Here is an 18288-nt window from a genome sequence, read left to right as displayed (position 1 = left end):
ATTTTGGGCTTCATGTCCATTTTGTCACATAAACACACTAAGTACATGATTGTATATCGAGATTTGAGCTCTTGTCAAACGTTTGAGTGCACGACAGCACTGTGGCTGAACGAGTCCAGTGTACACACTGTGACACATGTGTTGAGATGAGCTCAAAATGAAGTGACAGTGTCCTCCGCTTTACTCACATGCAAATTAAATTCACTCTAACATTCGGTAACATGTTGACTGCATGTTGGAGCAACTTTTTATCTGCAGTCTAGCTCAAGACAAACACAGAAACAGATTCAAAACAAAGAAAGAAATCTCAGAGTTTGTCTCGACTGTCAAACTGTTTTCTGCCTTAATTCACAATGTTTTACTTCCTTTACTAACAAATTCACTGAGGTTTCTCTCTTTTCTTAATCTCTCCCCTCTTTCCAGACAACTGCTTCCTCTCTGAGCAAGATCCCATTCAAGCAGCACAAGCTGTCAGGAAGTGGGAATAGTAGCATATGTTTCTTCCAGCATGTCAGTTCATGAGGGGAAAAAGGGGGGATGGGAGCAAGCTGTTGAAAAAAAAAAAAAAAAAAACTCCCAGCGAGCAGAGAGAGCTTTTACTGAATTCTGTTTTTGTGTGCCGACTGCTGACACAGCAGAACTAACTCACAAACTGATGAGGGAGGGGGAAAAAAAATCCCATTTCAACCACTAACAGTCTGGGACTCTTTCTAGATGTGCTCCTCTCATCCCAACCAAATGATATAATAATGCGCTCGTAATCACTTCCAGCTTACAAGTTCTGAAGAACATATTTGTTTCTATCCTCATCAAGCCCAGACATAGAATTATAGAGGCTTTTGTAAAACGTTGCATTGATATGTCTTCTCTAGATTTGAAACCAGTGTTTCAATAAAGCCTTATAATGCAGAGTCGACTAAAACATTATTTCGCACAAACTCATTCTCACACCTTTACCAAAACAACCCAAGAAAACTATAAAATATAAGTCTATCTTTATGCACAAGTTGACAAACATTTGTGTACATCCTTCTAGACCTAATAAAATGTTTTCAATGAGCACTGGCTCTGTTTTATTTTTATGATTGTTGCAATTAACTCCAACTACTATCCTATCAATAAAAGCTATCGCTGTAAAGGCTATGAAACAACTCCAATACAATCATTTTATCAAAACCCAAATCTGTTTCAGAGAGCATCAAGAGAGGGAAGAAAAAAGTCAAGAATGTTGAATTGGATAAATCACTGAGCATGTCTCAAATCAGATAAACATTAACACTTCTGATCTACAAAAATTACCCAATAAACACTGTTTCTCCAGAGGGCTTTTCTCTAACATGAGATCAAATGTGTCTTCAGGATGCCGATCATTATCGGAGGGAAAATGAGACAGAAAGTCAACCAGCACAAATAACACAACAAACCTGACAACACTGTACAAACTGACTGTCAACATCCAACCCACTCTCTTCAAAGCAACGACGAATAGATTTCTGTATTGTCATATAATATCCCAATGTGTAATAATGAGCTCCGACGTGGTCGGGGCAGCGGTTCAAGATAGGGTATCAATGCAAGGCAGGGCAACAATCTCTAAGACCCCGAGGGATTGAAGCTTTCAAGATAGATTTGAAGTTTCACTCGCAATTGAAGTAGTAAAAGTTTTACCTACAAGTCACACAGAAGTCCAAAAACAATATATTTTTGGTGAAGAACTACGTGGTGATGTCCATAACCTTGCATCTACTCTTTCTCTTAGGTCCTCTAGAACTGCAGACGTAGGCGCTACGCACATTTCCACATCAATCTTTGCTGAAAGTTTCTCAAATAAATTCCCAACTGATACTTTTTTTTTATCTAAGTAGCACAAAGCCTTAAAAGATGTTAACAGCCTACAACAAACACCTTTGCCTTTTTCCATCTGCTTTAATTTTCAGTGATGTTTCCTGTCTTGAATTCAAATTATACAAATGGTCTTCATCCTGATACTTACTTTGGGAATTCATTTTTTAAAAGTCCATAAAGTGTAAGCAATGCTAACACAGTTAATTATTAAACTAACTTAATTCAACTTTAGCTTGGTGGCTGCTAATAACATGTTTGGAGAATGTGCAAACTAATCATTTAAAAGAACATGAATAAAATATGGGTGCAGACTATTGTAAAACTATTTTGCAACCATAAATTATTTATTGACGATTTTTGTTATTAAAAAAAAAAAATGTAGGAACAGGATTCCTATGTAAGATGCACAAATGAATGCTATTCCTTCATTATAAATTGACAGTTGACTCACTATTTTTTTAATTGCAGAACCAGTTCTTATTTGATGTATGTGGGTCCAAAATGTTTTATTATTTGGAAGCTCTGTGGAATTTTAATTTGACCCTTTTTCATTCATTCAACTCTTGGTCCTCAATGCTGCACTGGCAAAACTACAATGTTGTTTATAAAATGTAAAATGATTACCAATATATTGATGGGATGTGGTGGAATAACAAAGGAGGGAAGTAGCGTTTGCAATGAAGGAGGATAAGTATAGTGCTATAGGGATATTAAGGTGTGCATACATTTTGTATTACATACCACAACCGAAAATCTACTAAACTGGTAACCCTGTTGTCTAGATCGTATCATGCCAAATGAAGGTGTGTTGACTTGTCCTCATACAAACACCGAAACAATACAGCATAGAAGTCATCCCCATTCTTAATAGACCGGTTTCTTAGCATCCCGTGGCATCAATGGGATGCTTTTGCCATGTGCAACATGTGAACCAGTTGTCAACGAAGACAGTCTCTTAGTGCCTTAGAATCTGTGCACTGATTATGTCCGCCAAAAGAAAGTATGAATGTCACCTATAGAAACACTTGCGGCTTCCAGATAATACTTCTGCATACTTCTGTCTTTGCAGGGTGTTCACCATAGAAATGGTATTATTTGTGAGATGCGAGGTAAAGATCACCTGCAATGCCATAAGTGAATGTGGTAACTAAGCAGAGTAGAAGCTGTGACATGGCATTATGGGAAATCACACTTACTGTGGGATTACATAAACCACTCAGCAAGCTGGAATCCAGCTCCTTAAATTAAGAGAACCCATTTCACCCATCAGACAGAGCAAGGTAATGAAATAGCAGATGAGAGGTCTCAAATGCAATTTTCCATGTGGAGTTCTTTTGTGCCGTTATCTCAGAGGGTGCAATAATGATTCTGTGAATGACTTTTGTGCACCCCATCATGGTCCACAGTAGTTAAAGCCACAGTGTGTAAAACTGTAATTACCATGTGATTTCCAAACTCAACATTTTCAGCTTGTTGTCAAGACAGATCCTGGCCTTTGCATAATTATAACAGCAATGTCAAAAATATTCAATTTTGAGCAACACGTAACTTACTGTGAACATTTACAATGACTGAAATTCCATTTAGTCTCTGTTCATTACCTTTGGGAAAAGTATGTTTATGGAATGAAGTCTGACAGCAGGTCTTTGAGGACCTTGAAATGCGGTTACAGGGCAAAATAAAATTAATCAGAAATCTATGAAATACTCTTTGAATAGAATTTATTTAGAAAGCTTTACTACACAAGGCTAAATTCAGGCATGCAGCCTCTGTTTAAAATAAAGCAAAATCAAAAGGTGAATGAGTTTTAACCTTCAATTAAAAAAAAAACGGCAAAACATTTTTTGGAGCACACAATTAACCGACTGCAATTTCCTTTTTAAAAAAGAAAATCGAGCGGATGGCAGGGCCATTTTTAATAACCGCGGTCATGTTGAAAACATTTCCAAACAGACTACAGCATGTCACCAAACTACTCAAGAATGTCAGGGTAAAAATCTTGATTCTGTATTGGATATTCCTTTAGGTTTCATGAATAAATCTACAGGTTTGGAGTACAGATGAATGAATAAACAAGGTTTTCAATACCAATTTCCTCAGGTCCACTAGAGAGGCTGGAAAGCTTACTTTCCGCCTCCATTATTGGCAATGGCTTAGTGTTTATTTCATGCCTCTTTGAACCTGCAGGCTGAGATGCCGCGAATCTGTCTGATATCATTCCACTCAAATCTGAGGCCTGGATCCCACCGCCCAGCAACCATCAGGCCACTATGGGATCAATCTTTGTTTGCCAGAGAATAGGATTGATTTACAGGTTCTGTCAAAGCAGCCCTCTCTACCTGCCTCTAAGAAACAGGTAGCAACAACACGACCTGGACAACATCAGATATGTCGGCTAAAGGTCTTCCAGTCTGAACGGAGGGAAATTTGACTGTAAATCTAAGACACAAAATTGTCTGCGGATCCTGTCAATAATACCAAAATATATAAAAAAAAATACAATTGACCATTCAAACGTGAAATGTAATGAAAGCTCAGAAGACATTTGCCTATCAAAAATTTGCAGTGCATTCCACACAGCATACGCCCATGTCACCGTGGACTGCGAGCGGAACACATAAAGCTCAGGAAATTAAAGCTGTAAATAAAGGTCCGTCAGATAAAGGATCTCCTGACAGTTATGAGAGCAGAGCAGGCCGAGAGCTGGCCGCTGGCTCATTCAGGACGCGTGCGGAGGGGCATGAAAAAACAAATCACAGCGATGAGCGTGAAGGCCACCATTTGCATTTGGCTGTGCCAATTCACACAGACTCTCATCTCCTTTCTTCTTCTCCTCGCACGATCATTTATCTCCTTACATACTTCTTTCTTTCCTGACTCTCCACATACGTCTTCTCCTCTACTTCCTTTTGTCTCTTGACAAGATCTGCATGTCACACTGGACTCATCGGTCATAAAACAGCCTCCTAAGAAGTGATCTGCTGCCAGGTGAAACTGAAAAAATCTTTACCAATTATGTATATTGTTTTTCGGGGCTGATTAAAGATATATCTACACACACATATTTTTGAGGTATCATCATCAGTTGTATATATGACACCCAACAGCATTTTTTAATTAATTTGATGTTACACCGTATAACGTATTGCCTAGCTCCAGGAAGTTCAACAGTATTATATAAAATACATATGAATATATTTACCTTAAAAATGTACAAGTTGTTGAGAGAATTTTATTTAACTAGAGGTTGTTTGCCCTTTCACATTTTTGGCTATGTACAGTGTGAAAATACTTGGACGTTTTCTATGTCAATTGTTTGACATTGAAAGAAGATCAAGTCAGCTATGCAAGAAATAATCAAAAACCTGTGACTTACTGGTATTGAAGCCGCCCTATTCAGTATTCAGGAATGAATCCCACTACCCTAAAGTATTGACATGATCACGTAAATCATAGGTCAAACTAAAGCTACATTCATTTTTGGGCACTCTGTGGATAATGAGAAATAAAGATCCAAGGCTGAGACACTAAGCAGGTAGTCATTAAGTTAGACACAATACAAAGGCGCTATGTGCCGTCTTAAGAGTAGCCAATGCTGGACGAGGAATTTAATACATGTCTTCTTGAAAATGCGTCCATCAGGAAACAAAAACGTGGATGAAAAAAAAAAAATCGACACATCTGAACATTTGGACATTTAAAACAGTAACGTGAGCAGTGTTTGAAGAATAAGGCTGCGTCCCAAATTCCATATTGACATGACATTTAGCACTCTAAAACAATAAGTAAGGGTTTGTAGTATGTCCAAAACCTTAGCATGAAACCAAAATAGTACATGAATTGCATTTAATTCCAAGTGAAATATTACAGAACGGATGCACACTACACTAGATGGACACTACACCGAGCTGGCATAAATATCCCACAAAGCAGTGCCGTGATTAGGGATGGGTATCGTTAAGATTTTATCGATACTAGTACTATTATTGATACTGCTTATCGGTTCGGTTTCTTATCGATATTCTTATCGGTTCTTTTTGACTCCGGGGATTTACTACTGTCTTATCGGTTCCCGTTTAGAACCGGGTATCGGGGGGGGGCATCCCTAGCCGTAATGACGGCAACGTTCATGACAGACAGTGACGGACAGCTCCGTAACATCAATAAAGTACATATAACAAGTATAAGATCTCATTTTGATTGGCGTAATATATTTTTAAAATGAGTTCAGACCTCACAAATCATCGTTTAGTCACATGAGGTTGGGTCGGGTTACACTTCTCCAACCGGTAACAAGGCCCTCAGGAAGTGGCGTCGTAATTACTGCTCTGTGCGTCCCAAAAGATACAACAGAGACGGTTTATTCCCACAACAGTAATGATGGATTTCAAGCAAAATAGTATATATATCATCACTGGGAACTATTTGATTATTTTTCAAAAGACAGACTGAGTACATCAAACAGGAAGTTAGAAACTATGAGAGACAGACTTATGCACCTTTGGTTTTGTTTTTCACTAATGAAAATATAGAATATCAGCAACTTATCTTATAATTTCATCAAATACGCTGTGGGAAAACAAGATAATAAATGGTGTGTTGCTTCTTCACAGCACAGCAAACCTTTGTTGATGGTGTAATTATAAAGCAACGTTACTTCTCGTTGAAAACGTCTAGTATTTGGGCCTATTAAACAGACCAAACAGAGAAGAAAAAAAGTTGGGACAACACAGCTCCCCATTGCTGTGTCCCGGCTCAGATTCCAAACTAATTTACTGGGCACAGCCTGCATATTAATGTTGGGAGCTCACCCTCCAGTCTATCTGTGCCTCCGCTGAATCCAGGACACCTTCGGGGCAGAGAGGGAGCCTGCCTGATCTGTGTCAGCCATGATAACAATGCAGCGACCATTGATGGAAGGTCTTGTGGAAATTTATTACAAGCAGCGACTGGGGAATACGGTGCCAGAGAGACTGAATAACCCACATTTGAATACAAGCCACAAATTATACGCAGTTTCACTAAATGAAGTGACTGTGTGCCTTTGTTCCACGGGTTTCCTTTCACTAGTGGCAAGCTGAACACCACTACCGCTACTATGGCCAGCACTGAGAAAGGAAGTTGTTGAAGCTGAGATTTCCTGCTTTCATTGTGGTTCAGAACTCAAAATGTTTATAGTGGTTTCAGAAACTGACTCATCTAATGATTCATGGAGTACATATTGCTTTTCATCTGTGTGTGATCACGAGGCAGCTCGTTTATTTGTCTTTTTATTCCAAATAGTAAGAAAGAAAAATGCTTTTCCCACCAACTTAATAACTTCTGAGGAACTACACATCAATTATGAGTGGTTGAGACATTGCGCTGTCCAAACTCCTTCCAAAAATGAAGGAGACTGCCATATGGTACACATTTAAAGTCTGTAATATTAAAGTGGTAAGCCTTCAAAGGGTCATAGAAGCTCAATCATTTGGTGCTCAATGTAAAACTAGAAAGGCTCAAACATGACTTGTTCCGTCTGATACAACTCAAGCTAAAATGAGAGTAGGTTTAAACACAGCCTGTCTTCCATAAGTATGCACGAGGAGAGAAACCAACTGTGTTGCACTTACTAAGGTGGTTGACAGGGCCAAAGTGCATTCGGTAGCTGGCAGTCATTTTATGGCTGCAGTACTGAAGCAGATTTACTTAGATGACGTCAGTGGCTTTGAGCCAGCTTTTCCTTTTTGGTGGCACTCTCCGCTGGCCTCAGTGGGCCCTGCTCAAACTGCTGAGCAGCAGCACATACTCTAAAATTCCCTTTCTAGACCAGGGTTTACCTCAGGGCACACACAGTCTGGAAGCCTGCAGGAGTGTCCTTTTTTTTTTTTTTTTTTTAAAGCGTGCTTTGACCGCAGAGAAAACTGATGTTTTGATGTGACTCTACCGCTGCCACACATCACATCTAATTAGACAATTAATGACTCTGTGTCCAGATTCAATTACAGATCACACATCTTTTTCTAGCCCGGAATTTTCATAACAAAAAATAGCCTAATAATATTGTGTATTATTCTTTTAATTAAAACGTGGGAGGCGATGTGTTCACATTCCCGTGAGGAATTTCACAGGCTTTTTACTAGAAATAGAAAGCATGCCTTGTTGAACGTACGTTTGTATTTTCATTCAGGTGAAGCTTTTATTTCCAACATCAATATCCCGTTCATGCATGAATGTTATAGAGTATCCAGAAACAATTGTAACTGTTGACAGTAACAAATATATAGTTTCATTTGATACAACAAACCTAAAAATAAAAATGAACAACTAATTTAAGTGTTAACAAAAGTGTAGCGCTCAAACCAAAAACCAAGACATAAAGACGTCTCCTCATCTGAGTACACAGACAAACACATATCACTGCTAAAAGGTATTTGCATCCTAGTGCAGAAAACAAAGACATGCTCAACATTAGAGTGTGCCTCCATGCCATCCTGAGAAACTACATACATCACAGCTCTAACGCACCTGTTGCATGGAGCACGGACTACACAGGTGCTTCTCTCCAGCTGGCAATTATGACTTTCAACCACAGACTGTATCTCTTAATATGATAATTAAAAACAGTCAGGAACCAGTTGTGGTTGTTGTAAAATTTGAAATAATGACAAGAATCCTCGTGGCTAAAAAGGAGAGTTTGAACTCTTTCTGAGGTGTCATTCAGCATTAGTGTTTTATGTTTCAAACGGACATGAGTTTCTGGCTTCATCCTCACACTACACCAGTTATAAGTAATAATAATCTGTCATCACTGTATGCAAAGACTTCACAAAATCGTACGTCATTGTAGAAACAGGGTAAGAGCTTTAAACACATGAACATGCTTATGGTAAGGAGACTGGTGTGAGCGTGACGCCGGGCTCACAGGAAAGACAAAAGCATTCATATTTGCAATGTTTCGTGAAGCATAAATTGAGCAAAGACATTTGACAAATGTTTGGCCACAGAATAGTTTTCTGAAAAGTGAACACCCTCCAACAGGATGGACAGACGAAGAAAAGAAGAGTGTCGCTTTGCCCCGAGAAGTAACACAGTCCACTCTGTGCTTCACAAAAGCACATTATTGTGTCCACACTTCACGACAGATGAAGAGACTACACTCTGCGGCCTCAACAAGGCAGCAAAACCAAGTTGCACATCGCCTGTGTAGCCAATTAAGAAATATGCAATATAATACATGGACATAAAAAACTAAAATAACTCTGCAAGTCGATACAAAGACTAATGACTAATTCCAAATTATTTAAAAGTTTAGACTTATGATAATATACAGAAAGACACAGGCTCAGTGTCATCACAGCTGTGAACATATCTATGTTGTAGTCTCTTTAATATACTACGGCAGCCTAATGTTTAATGCTCACACAAGCTTGGATTACAGCTCAAACAGAGTGTGACTTAATGTCCTGCTCAGAACGCCATTACTCCAATATATCTTTACTAAGCAAATAATTGTTTGCTTCTATATTAATGCTCTGAGTTTTGACTTTAGCACCTTTAGGGATTTGCACACTGATATACTTTGGTTTTGTATTTTACAGTTGATGTTACGACTAGACTAATACCGGCACAGTTACCATTTTTGAGTATTACAGCAATCTTGTTTTAATGTGTTATGTATCTGTAGACTATAAACAAGGGAGGTAGTCTCTGTGATTTCACCAAAGGTTTCCGAAGAGCATTTGTTAGTTTAAAGTAGGTTGTTCCGATCTTCGCCATCTTAGAAGTTGGCAGTGATGATACAGACGAACTCCCGGCTAATCCAAAAATGGTCAAAGAGGTGGATCATCGGTGGAGCTGAGGCAGTGACCCAGCAGAGGAGACAGCTAGCAGCTAGCGACCTGAGACGACACCCACACTCAAAGCGGCCACTCCCTTACTCATGGCTAACTTTAAGCCTTAACATAATTTAAACGGGTGAGTTATATATTTTGTACCAGCCGGTAAACATGTTTATTTCTGCTGTAAAGTTGGACATTTTAACATGAGGGTCTATGAGGATTGACTCACTTTTGGAGCCAGCCTCAAGTGGCCATTCAATGAACTGCAGTTTTCGTCAGTTCTGTTGAGTTGGCTATATTTTAGCACCGGGGATTGCCGCTTAGTAACATATATATATATATACACACATATATATGTATGTGTGTGTGTGTGTGTGTGTGTGTGTGTGTGTGTGTGTGTGTGTGTGTGTGTGTGTGTGTGTTAGACAATTCATTGTTTTTCAAATAGGCTTTTTGTCCTTTTCCTCAAAAATACAAATGTACACATTTATTTTGCAGAAGTTCGGTGATTATAAGGGACAAAACATTTACTGGGATCAAGCCCACTCACACAAAGGCCTCCCATATTATGCGTATGTAAGCGTGAGGTGGGGGGGGGGGGGGGGCGCGCGTGATTGTATTGTGGCTGTGGCCCCCCTTGGCGGCACCTCTGGTGATGCTCCATCAAAAAGCAGAGAGCGTTCAGTAACTCCTAGTTTCAGAGGTAAAGTCTCATTCAGTCAGACAAAGACTACATCCTATTATTGCACAAACGTTATGCAGGCTTTCGTCCAACAGGTCCACTGGTTGCATAAGCTGAAAACAAAGCATCTGTTTCTACCCCTAATTCTTTTCTTCCAAGCGAGCAGATTTACATCGTGACATGTCTGGGGTTACGCCTGACTGCATTCAGGCTGTTTGCTGGAAACGATGACGGACTTTCACGTTAATCAAATAAAAATCATTGTCTTTTTCCATGTCTTTTTTTCTCATAATAAGTTACATCAAATTATAAAAAGCAGTTAACTGTAAGCCAAAACTTACGGACTGAACATGGATTGTGTTCCAAGCTTGTGCAGCTTTCTCAGTTGAGTCACTTCTTCTGCTATAATACAAACTATCTTTTGTTTAAGAGATGATCAATTACTTTCCCCAAGCTTATGATGAAACACAACTGAAGCCGTGAGATGTCAAGACTAGTGTGACTAGACAGCTGAGATACTGAAAAGGCACAACAGGAAAGCTCACAAGAGAACCAATGAGGTTATTTAATAACTGCTTAATTAATGAAGTATAAAGACACTTATTGAATCACAGCAGCACATCTGAGCTGTTTAAAGGTGACCTGACAACCTGACTGGGTGGTTATTCAAAGCAAAACCACATCTGCATCTTTAAAGCGACAAATATCCAGTTAAGTGTCAGGGATTAAAACAAATTGAGGAGATCCTTCAGAGTTTGGTGCAGCTGGGTGTACTCCCACTGTTTAATCCAACGTTACTGTTGCTAATGAAAGCTTTTGGCCTCGTTCTCATCCTTCCCTTTGCACGAGAGGCTGTGCAGTTGTCCACACAAAATTATTGTAAGGAGTAAAACTTTGTGACACACACACAGCTGGCATACAGTTGGAGGAGAGTTCAGTTTTAGCTGAGCAGGCATTTCCCAAAGTAGAGGAAGGAAACCCCAAATAAAAGCAATAAGCATCAATTTAATCTAATTGTCCTCACTAACGATAACCAAGGAGTTTAGCTTAAATTAGCCATTTTAATATAAATCTAAACCACTAAATTAACACAAAAACATCATTTTTTAAAAATGCAAATAGTGACTGGCATTGTTTTTGTGAAAGTGTTGGTGTTGGTGAGGGGCTTTAATCCACCAAACAGTAAAAGGTCTAACGTTTCCCTCCGGTCCACTCGGTTAGGTTAAGAGTTACAGTAACAACATGGAGCACATACACACTGCTGAGAGAAGTGACAAACAAACATTTAGAAAAATGTACTTACACAAAACTTCGATGGCGATTAAAGATCACCGTCAAAAACGCGTTGAAGCAACAAGTCTCTCCACCGTGTTTTCCTCTTCGAGGTGGTCCGAAAATGCTCCTGCGTGATCTCCAACAAGTCCCGGCTGAGCCAACTACGGAGAGGAAGACAGCAACGTTTTCAACCGTCATCTTGTCCAAAAAAAAAATCGTTATTCGTGCGGTATATATATATATAAATTTCTTTTTTTTAGTTCATCCCGCTGGGACTTTCTGCTGATCTGAGACCGGACAAAACGGCCTCTGGTGCTTTTTATAGGGGCGTATGATCGGGCTGCTTTTCCAAAAAATGTGAAAAATGTCAAAGATTTTCGCTGCTGTGTCAAAGCCATCGGCTGCAACAGTGAGTGTTCAAAGTGAGCACCCTGTTGCAAACAGCGACCAGGATCGGCCATCTATCTCAGCGATGGAAACAGACGACCTAACGCTACTTCACGCCATGGGATAAATAGTAAACACCTAAATAAGCAGACATTTTTAATAGATTGTCTAATATTTCCAAAGACGTCAACTAAAACCTCACGAACAGAAGTCCACAACCAGTTTGGATACCTGCAACTACCATTGAAACTTACCTCGTTATTGATAGCTCATATAAAAAAATGTCCCTTTTTTTTTGAGTAATGGGATGTTACAGGGTATTTCTTTTTTTAATACTATGTCAAGTTATTCTGGTGTTTCTGGGCCAGCCAGGAAGGTGTAGGTGAATCGCTTCGCGCACTGACAGAGATGCGAAGAATGCTCGGAATGAGAAGAGGAATGAAATGAACGTAAAGAGCGAGTTTGCGTCGGGGCGGAGCGAGAGGTGGCGTCATCCCGAGCCGAGGAGCCAGCCTGGGCAGCGGGCAGCAGCAGCAGCAGCAGCAGCAGGGACAGGGACAGGGAGGGTTCAAAACAGCCCGAGAAATGACGCCTTCAGGGACTCCACCAAGATCAGATTTTACAGCTCCGCAGCACCCTGAAGCCCACTTGATAATAGCATCGATCCAGCTGCAGTTATCAATACAGAACAAAGTCCCTCTCAAGACAGAGGTGGAAGAAGTATTCAGATAGTGTACTCAGATACAAGTAAAAGTACAAAGTATCAGCATTAAAAAAAATGCTTAAAGTACCAAAAGTACTCATTATGCAGAATAGCAGAATGGCAGAATGGCCCAATTCATATATATACAGTATATATATATATATATATATAAACAGGTTTATATATACAGTGTATTTGACATTATTTATCTCTCTCCCGCTCTATCTATCTATCTATCTCACTCTCTCTCTCTCTCTCTCTCTCTCTCTCTCTCTCTCTCTATATATATATATATATATAACAGGTTTTGACATAATTTACCTCTCTCGCGCTCTATCTATCTATCTATATCTATATATAGCTCTCTCTATATATAGCTATAAAAAGATCGATATAGATCGATAAATAAATAAATACATTTGTGATGCATGAATGTGTACATTACTTATATGTTGCAGCTGGTAGCTTGTGAAGTGTTCTCAATATAATAATGTCAGAATGCATGAGTTGATTATATTTTGTATTAATCTGAATCAGCAAAGAGAGTAGTAACTAGAGCTGTCATGTAAATGTAGTGAAGTAATACGTATGATATTGCCTTTGATTTGTTGTGGAGAATAAGTATAAAGTAGCAAAACATTTAAGAGAATAAAAAGTAAAATACAAGTACATCTAAATAAGCAATTACTTGAGTAAATGTACTGAGTAACATTCCAATACTGCTCTCAGATCACCTCAAGTATAAGTATAACAAACCCCTGCCTTATAGCACACGAGGAGTGCTTTGTTATTTTATTAACAGAAAATATCTGTCGCAGCTGGATCCATGTATTTCTTTGCCATTGGCCAAAACTAACTGACACTTGATATATGAAGTGAAGTAAGATTACTTGATCCACAGACATAATGTGAATTCACAGGATATAACAAACAATGTGATTTTCTGTCAGGGTTTCTATGAAATATGTAATTTTCCCTCAAGACAGATTTCAGCTCATTCCTTGTCGCTTAGTTCAGGGATAAGATATTTCCTACAAGACTTAAAGGCAGCAGCAGACTTCACAAATCTGGCCAGATTCAAACAGGAGATAGGAGGGGAGTGTTGAAGGCAGGCCTTCCTGCAGATTGGGTGCGGGGAAACTTTGTGAAGTTATAATCACAGTTTATCAAAACCATTTCCTCCAGCTGGGTATCACTGAAAGCATACAGATACATTTGAATTCATTTAAATGCATTATGTCATGTATTTTCCCATTAATAAGTCTATCTCATCTGCACAGTGATATACCAGTTACGTAACATGCTATGAAATAATTAGTATATCATCTTAAATCTAATAGATCTATATTCTTAAAAGAAATAAGCTATGTTCACTGACTTGCTATATTTGTTATAAAGGTTGAGTTGGCCAGATTTACAAGAGTGAGTTCAAACACTTATAGACAGAAACCCCAGTCAAAGACACATCTGTGGTCCTGTCTGAACAAGTCATCCATTAGAAGCCAGTGTTTTGACACCAATCCTTCAAAAGAAAAGGATCTATGAAGACGAACGATTGCCCCTCCGAGGACATCCATCAACACCTTTTAACACCTGTCTCTGCATGTTTAGCTGAGAGAGAAACATAGGGAGCTGAATGATTTAAATGTCCTCTATACAGGATTGTATTTCAATACATATTTAACTGTCTGTCTCTTTTATTCCTTAATCTGTTTAGAGTGAACTTCATGGCATGAGCAGCAGCCGCTCAAAGCCATTGTTAGCAGTCGTATCACTTTCATATTGTCCTGGGAGTTAGCTGTTCCCTCAATAACAAACTATTAATCATCAAAATGCAGCTGTATCTAGGACGTCATTAATGAAAATCCCTGCTTTTTTCCCCCAAAGATGACTGCAGCAGTAACTCCAGGAGCTCAGAGTGCTGATTCATCAGCTAACAGTGTTTGAAAGCTACATGTTTAAAATAATCCCCCCTCACGTGTGTCGTGTCAGTGCAAGCAGAAGAGATTACATTTTGTAGGTTACTGAGCCAAATGATTATAGTTAAATTATGAATATATATGTATTCCTGATGTTCTTATCTCTGTGTTCACTGTGCAGTTATTATATTTCATTATTCCTACACACCAAAGCAAATAGCTCACCCTATAATATGACACCATGCACAGCCACTCAGCTGTTGTGTAATATAGGGTGTTGCCACATACGAGCGGGAGCAGTGGGACAAGCTATATAGGCGGCAAATGAGACGAGACAAATGAATGAGTGAATGAGTGGGAAACAGAGTGGGAGAGTCCTGTGTTCGAATGCATGTTCCACTTATTAGAGACAGGTGTTTAAGGTCCACACCTCTGTAAACACACACACCCCTGACAGCTTTTTACATCAACACTTAAAAAGTAAAACACATACTGTGTCGCTTATAAACAATGAAACTTTGCCTCAGCCTTGCCAAACTATTTCATTATTTTCATGATATATTTTGAGATTATTTGCTGTATGTCAAGTATCTGCTGTGTGGAGCAGTATCTTAGAGGAAGCATTTATTTGATTGTTATTGTAAATAGTTTTACTATAAGTCTAGCTGTTATTTTTAACTCCTGCGAGCCTATATGTATGCAAATTAGTTTGATGATGACATCCAACAACAAAAAGATGTAATCTTTTCCTTCTTATTGAGAACACCAGTTCAGGGTTTGGATTTGATGGTTAGGATCCAATCAACCTTTATTATCTGTGCAACAGGCACAATGTTTCTATGCAAGAATACTAGCTGATCCTTGATTTACTGTGTGGTAATTCAATAAAACACATTCATTTAGGAATGATAGCCAAACTGTAAGCACAAAATTGAAATAAAGAAGGCCTTAAAACCAGATCTTTACACAGCACCTCAAAATCAGCTAAACAGGACCCACTTTAAGGCCTTTATCACGTCAATTGTCACTGATTTAGTGGTGCATATTTCCAAACTAATTGTCAATTAAATTGTTTAATCTGGAGCTTTTAGGGGCCCTGTGGAAATTACCCGCTTTGCCCAGGTGGTAGTCTTGCAAAGACAGACCAGCGGAACGGCCTTCATAGACTCCACACCTTCAGGCCAGACGTCCACTAAACATTGTTCAGACAGTCCTTATGAACTTGTAAAGTAGAAAAGGAACAAGAAAAAGAAACAAAATACGTTTTAAAAAAAAGAAATTTTAATACATTTAATACATTTTTCAACATTTTCTTCTGCACTTAATGAATCCGTGTAGCTTACATGTAGATTCAAAATGATACCAATGCCAAAATGAAATCTTGGCCATGAATGCTCGGACTACTCCAGCATTACTCACACCTACACTCTCCTGTATAGCACTTACACTGCACTGTGTGTACACTTTGCCACAAATGGCCAACAAATTTTCCCAAACTGAACAAAAACAGGCTAATGGAACTGACCCTGTCATGAAGCAGCCTCACAGTTGTTCAGGAATTACATTGTAATAAAAAACACTTTCTGTCTACACAACAGGCTGCTGTTTTCAGATGCCTCTGTGTCGATTTAATTGCTTAATAGTATCCCTTACTTTCAGTAACTAATGAGTATAATGGGCCCAAAGCCAGGTCATGACTTATGCTGTTTTCTAGTGACTCCCTGCAGTGTGCAGTATGTCTCCTTTTATTTTCCAGTCGTATAGGCCTTGAACTTGCAAAGGTTTATGCTGTGATTTGATTTTTCTATTTTGTTTTTCCATTCATAGTTAAACTTCTACATTGGGTCACACTGCCTAAAAACCTCCGTTCAGTTGGACGTTCCAAGCACGACGGTATCCAAATATATCAACCTAGCAAAGACTACCTGTGCATCAAAATGTGTCATGCATTGCCTCATCTGAGCCACATGTAGTCTGCATGTAGCTACTGATGTCTAAATGAAAGTTAGCTGAAAAATAAAATAAAATCAAAAGATAAAAGAAGTACAAATTCCAAAACCTTTGTGTTCAAAAATCTCTCACTAATGCCTTCACTCTACTGTGTCAATCTCAACATTCATGCCATTTTCGGCTGCGACAAAATATGTCAGAGAAGCAAGCCAATTTGGGAGCTTGGGGACGCGGCAGATAATAACAGTTTAATCATTAAATGCATGCTTCAGAGAACACCAATCAGCTGTTCTGAACCAGTGAAGCTATAGTTTCTCCACTGCACTCCTCACTCCTGGTTGACAAGGTTGGTCTGCGCTATCACATGGCTTTGATTTGAACCTGCTGGTCCAAGCCTCTAAGGGAGGCCATGGTGCAATAGAATTAGCCTGGTTTAGTTCATTTTGCTCCAGATCTGCCACGGCCTGGCCTGGTCTGGTTCGTTCTGGCCTGCAACCTCCTCTAATCAGATAGCCATGTAAGGCCAGGTGCTTTGCTGGCTCTCTGCTTTGACTGCTCAGCCAGCCGCGCTGATTCGCTTTATTTAGAGATCAGAGACGGACTAGTGAGGGCCACTTACTGGTTAAATGAATAGGAGTGGGGAGCCCACATCCCAATCAGCAGAGCTTCTGATTATTTCATTCATTGCATTTCTGTTTAAGTGCATTTGTTTTGTATGTTTTGTTTGTTTGTATGAGCAAATGTGCCTGAATAAACCCAAACTAAAGTTTTGTATAACCAAATAATTCCTTGACACACCTTGAGGAAAACCACAAATTACACTACAATAGTCTGAATTCCATGTGTGTTCATAATAAATTAAATGCTGCTTTCAAGGCTTACAGATGAACTGATGAACATGTTTAAAGCAAGGTGTCTGGAAATGGCCCCTTGTGGCAACTTTAAAAACGGTTTTCTGTTTCACTTATCAAGAAATGTTAACATTTATTTGAATATATTTTTGTAAATTGGAGAAGTCTTTATTTTTTTTTAACACTAGCTGTTGGACAGAATTAAAAAGTTAGAATTCCTCACTGACTCCTGAAAACACTGAATTATGTACACTGTGTTCCTCAGGCTGGAGTAGAGTAAAGGTGATCTGCAATGAAACATGTACAATAGTGGGAATAGGGCTTTCGAACAGGGTCCTTTCTTTTTACCCTCACTGATCTTTAAACTGCATGTAGTCCTTGTATTCTGAATGTGTACAACAGCCTCCTGGATGTAAAAGTAATGGACCATTAAACATCGTGAATTTTGAAAAGTGTCACCTCGACCTAAGCTGCACAGAGTAAAATCCAACTTTATACACTGATATAACATTTCTTATTGATCTGCACTTCACACTTAATTCTAGTAAACAGATTATCTTCCTTTTTGGATTAAAGGAGTTGGTTTGTTTCTCACAGTAAGCATATCTTATTAAATCTTGCCATCTGATTGGGTTTTAAAAATACTCTGTTTCCCAAAGTTGCTTTATCATGTTTTTCAGGGACAATTCTGAGGAAATATGATTATACCACTTTGATTCAATTGTTGTCCCAAACGCAATTATTATGCAGCAGGGATTTACATTCAGTACAAAACACTATTGTCAACCAATTGTACATGTACAAACATATATACACTACAATAAGAAAAGCAATCATGAAAGGTGCCGTTGTTCTA

At 38.9% G+C, this 18288-nt stretch overlaps 1 protein-coding gene across 1 annotated transcript in view; it reads right to left on the bottom strand.

Moving 5' to 3' along the window:
* tead1b (TEA domain family member 1b) overlaps positions 1-12382 on the bottom strand; it is a 48401-nt gene extending 36019 nt beyond the window's left edge. Inside the window, exons 1-2 of the mRNA XM_079156522.1 lie at positions 12264-12382; positions 11651-11783 (exon numbers count right to left, since the gene is read on the bottom strand). The gene's annotated coding sequence lies outside the window, so the exon portion shown is untranslated. The remainder of the gene's footprint in view (positions 1-11650; positions 11784-12263) is intronic.
* Positions 12383-18288: the final 5906 nt, after the last annotated feature.

Source organism: Pholis gunnellus (genome assembly GCF_910591455.1).
Source record: "Pholis gunnellus genome assembly, chromosome: 1".
Lineage (NCBI taxonomy): Eukaryota > Metazoa > Chordata > Actinopteri > Perciformes > Pholidae > Pholis > Pholis gunnellus.
Note: the sequence above shows the minus strand (reverse complement) of the source record. Positions and strands in the feature narration are given on the sequence as shown.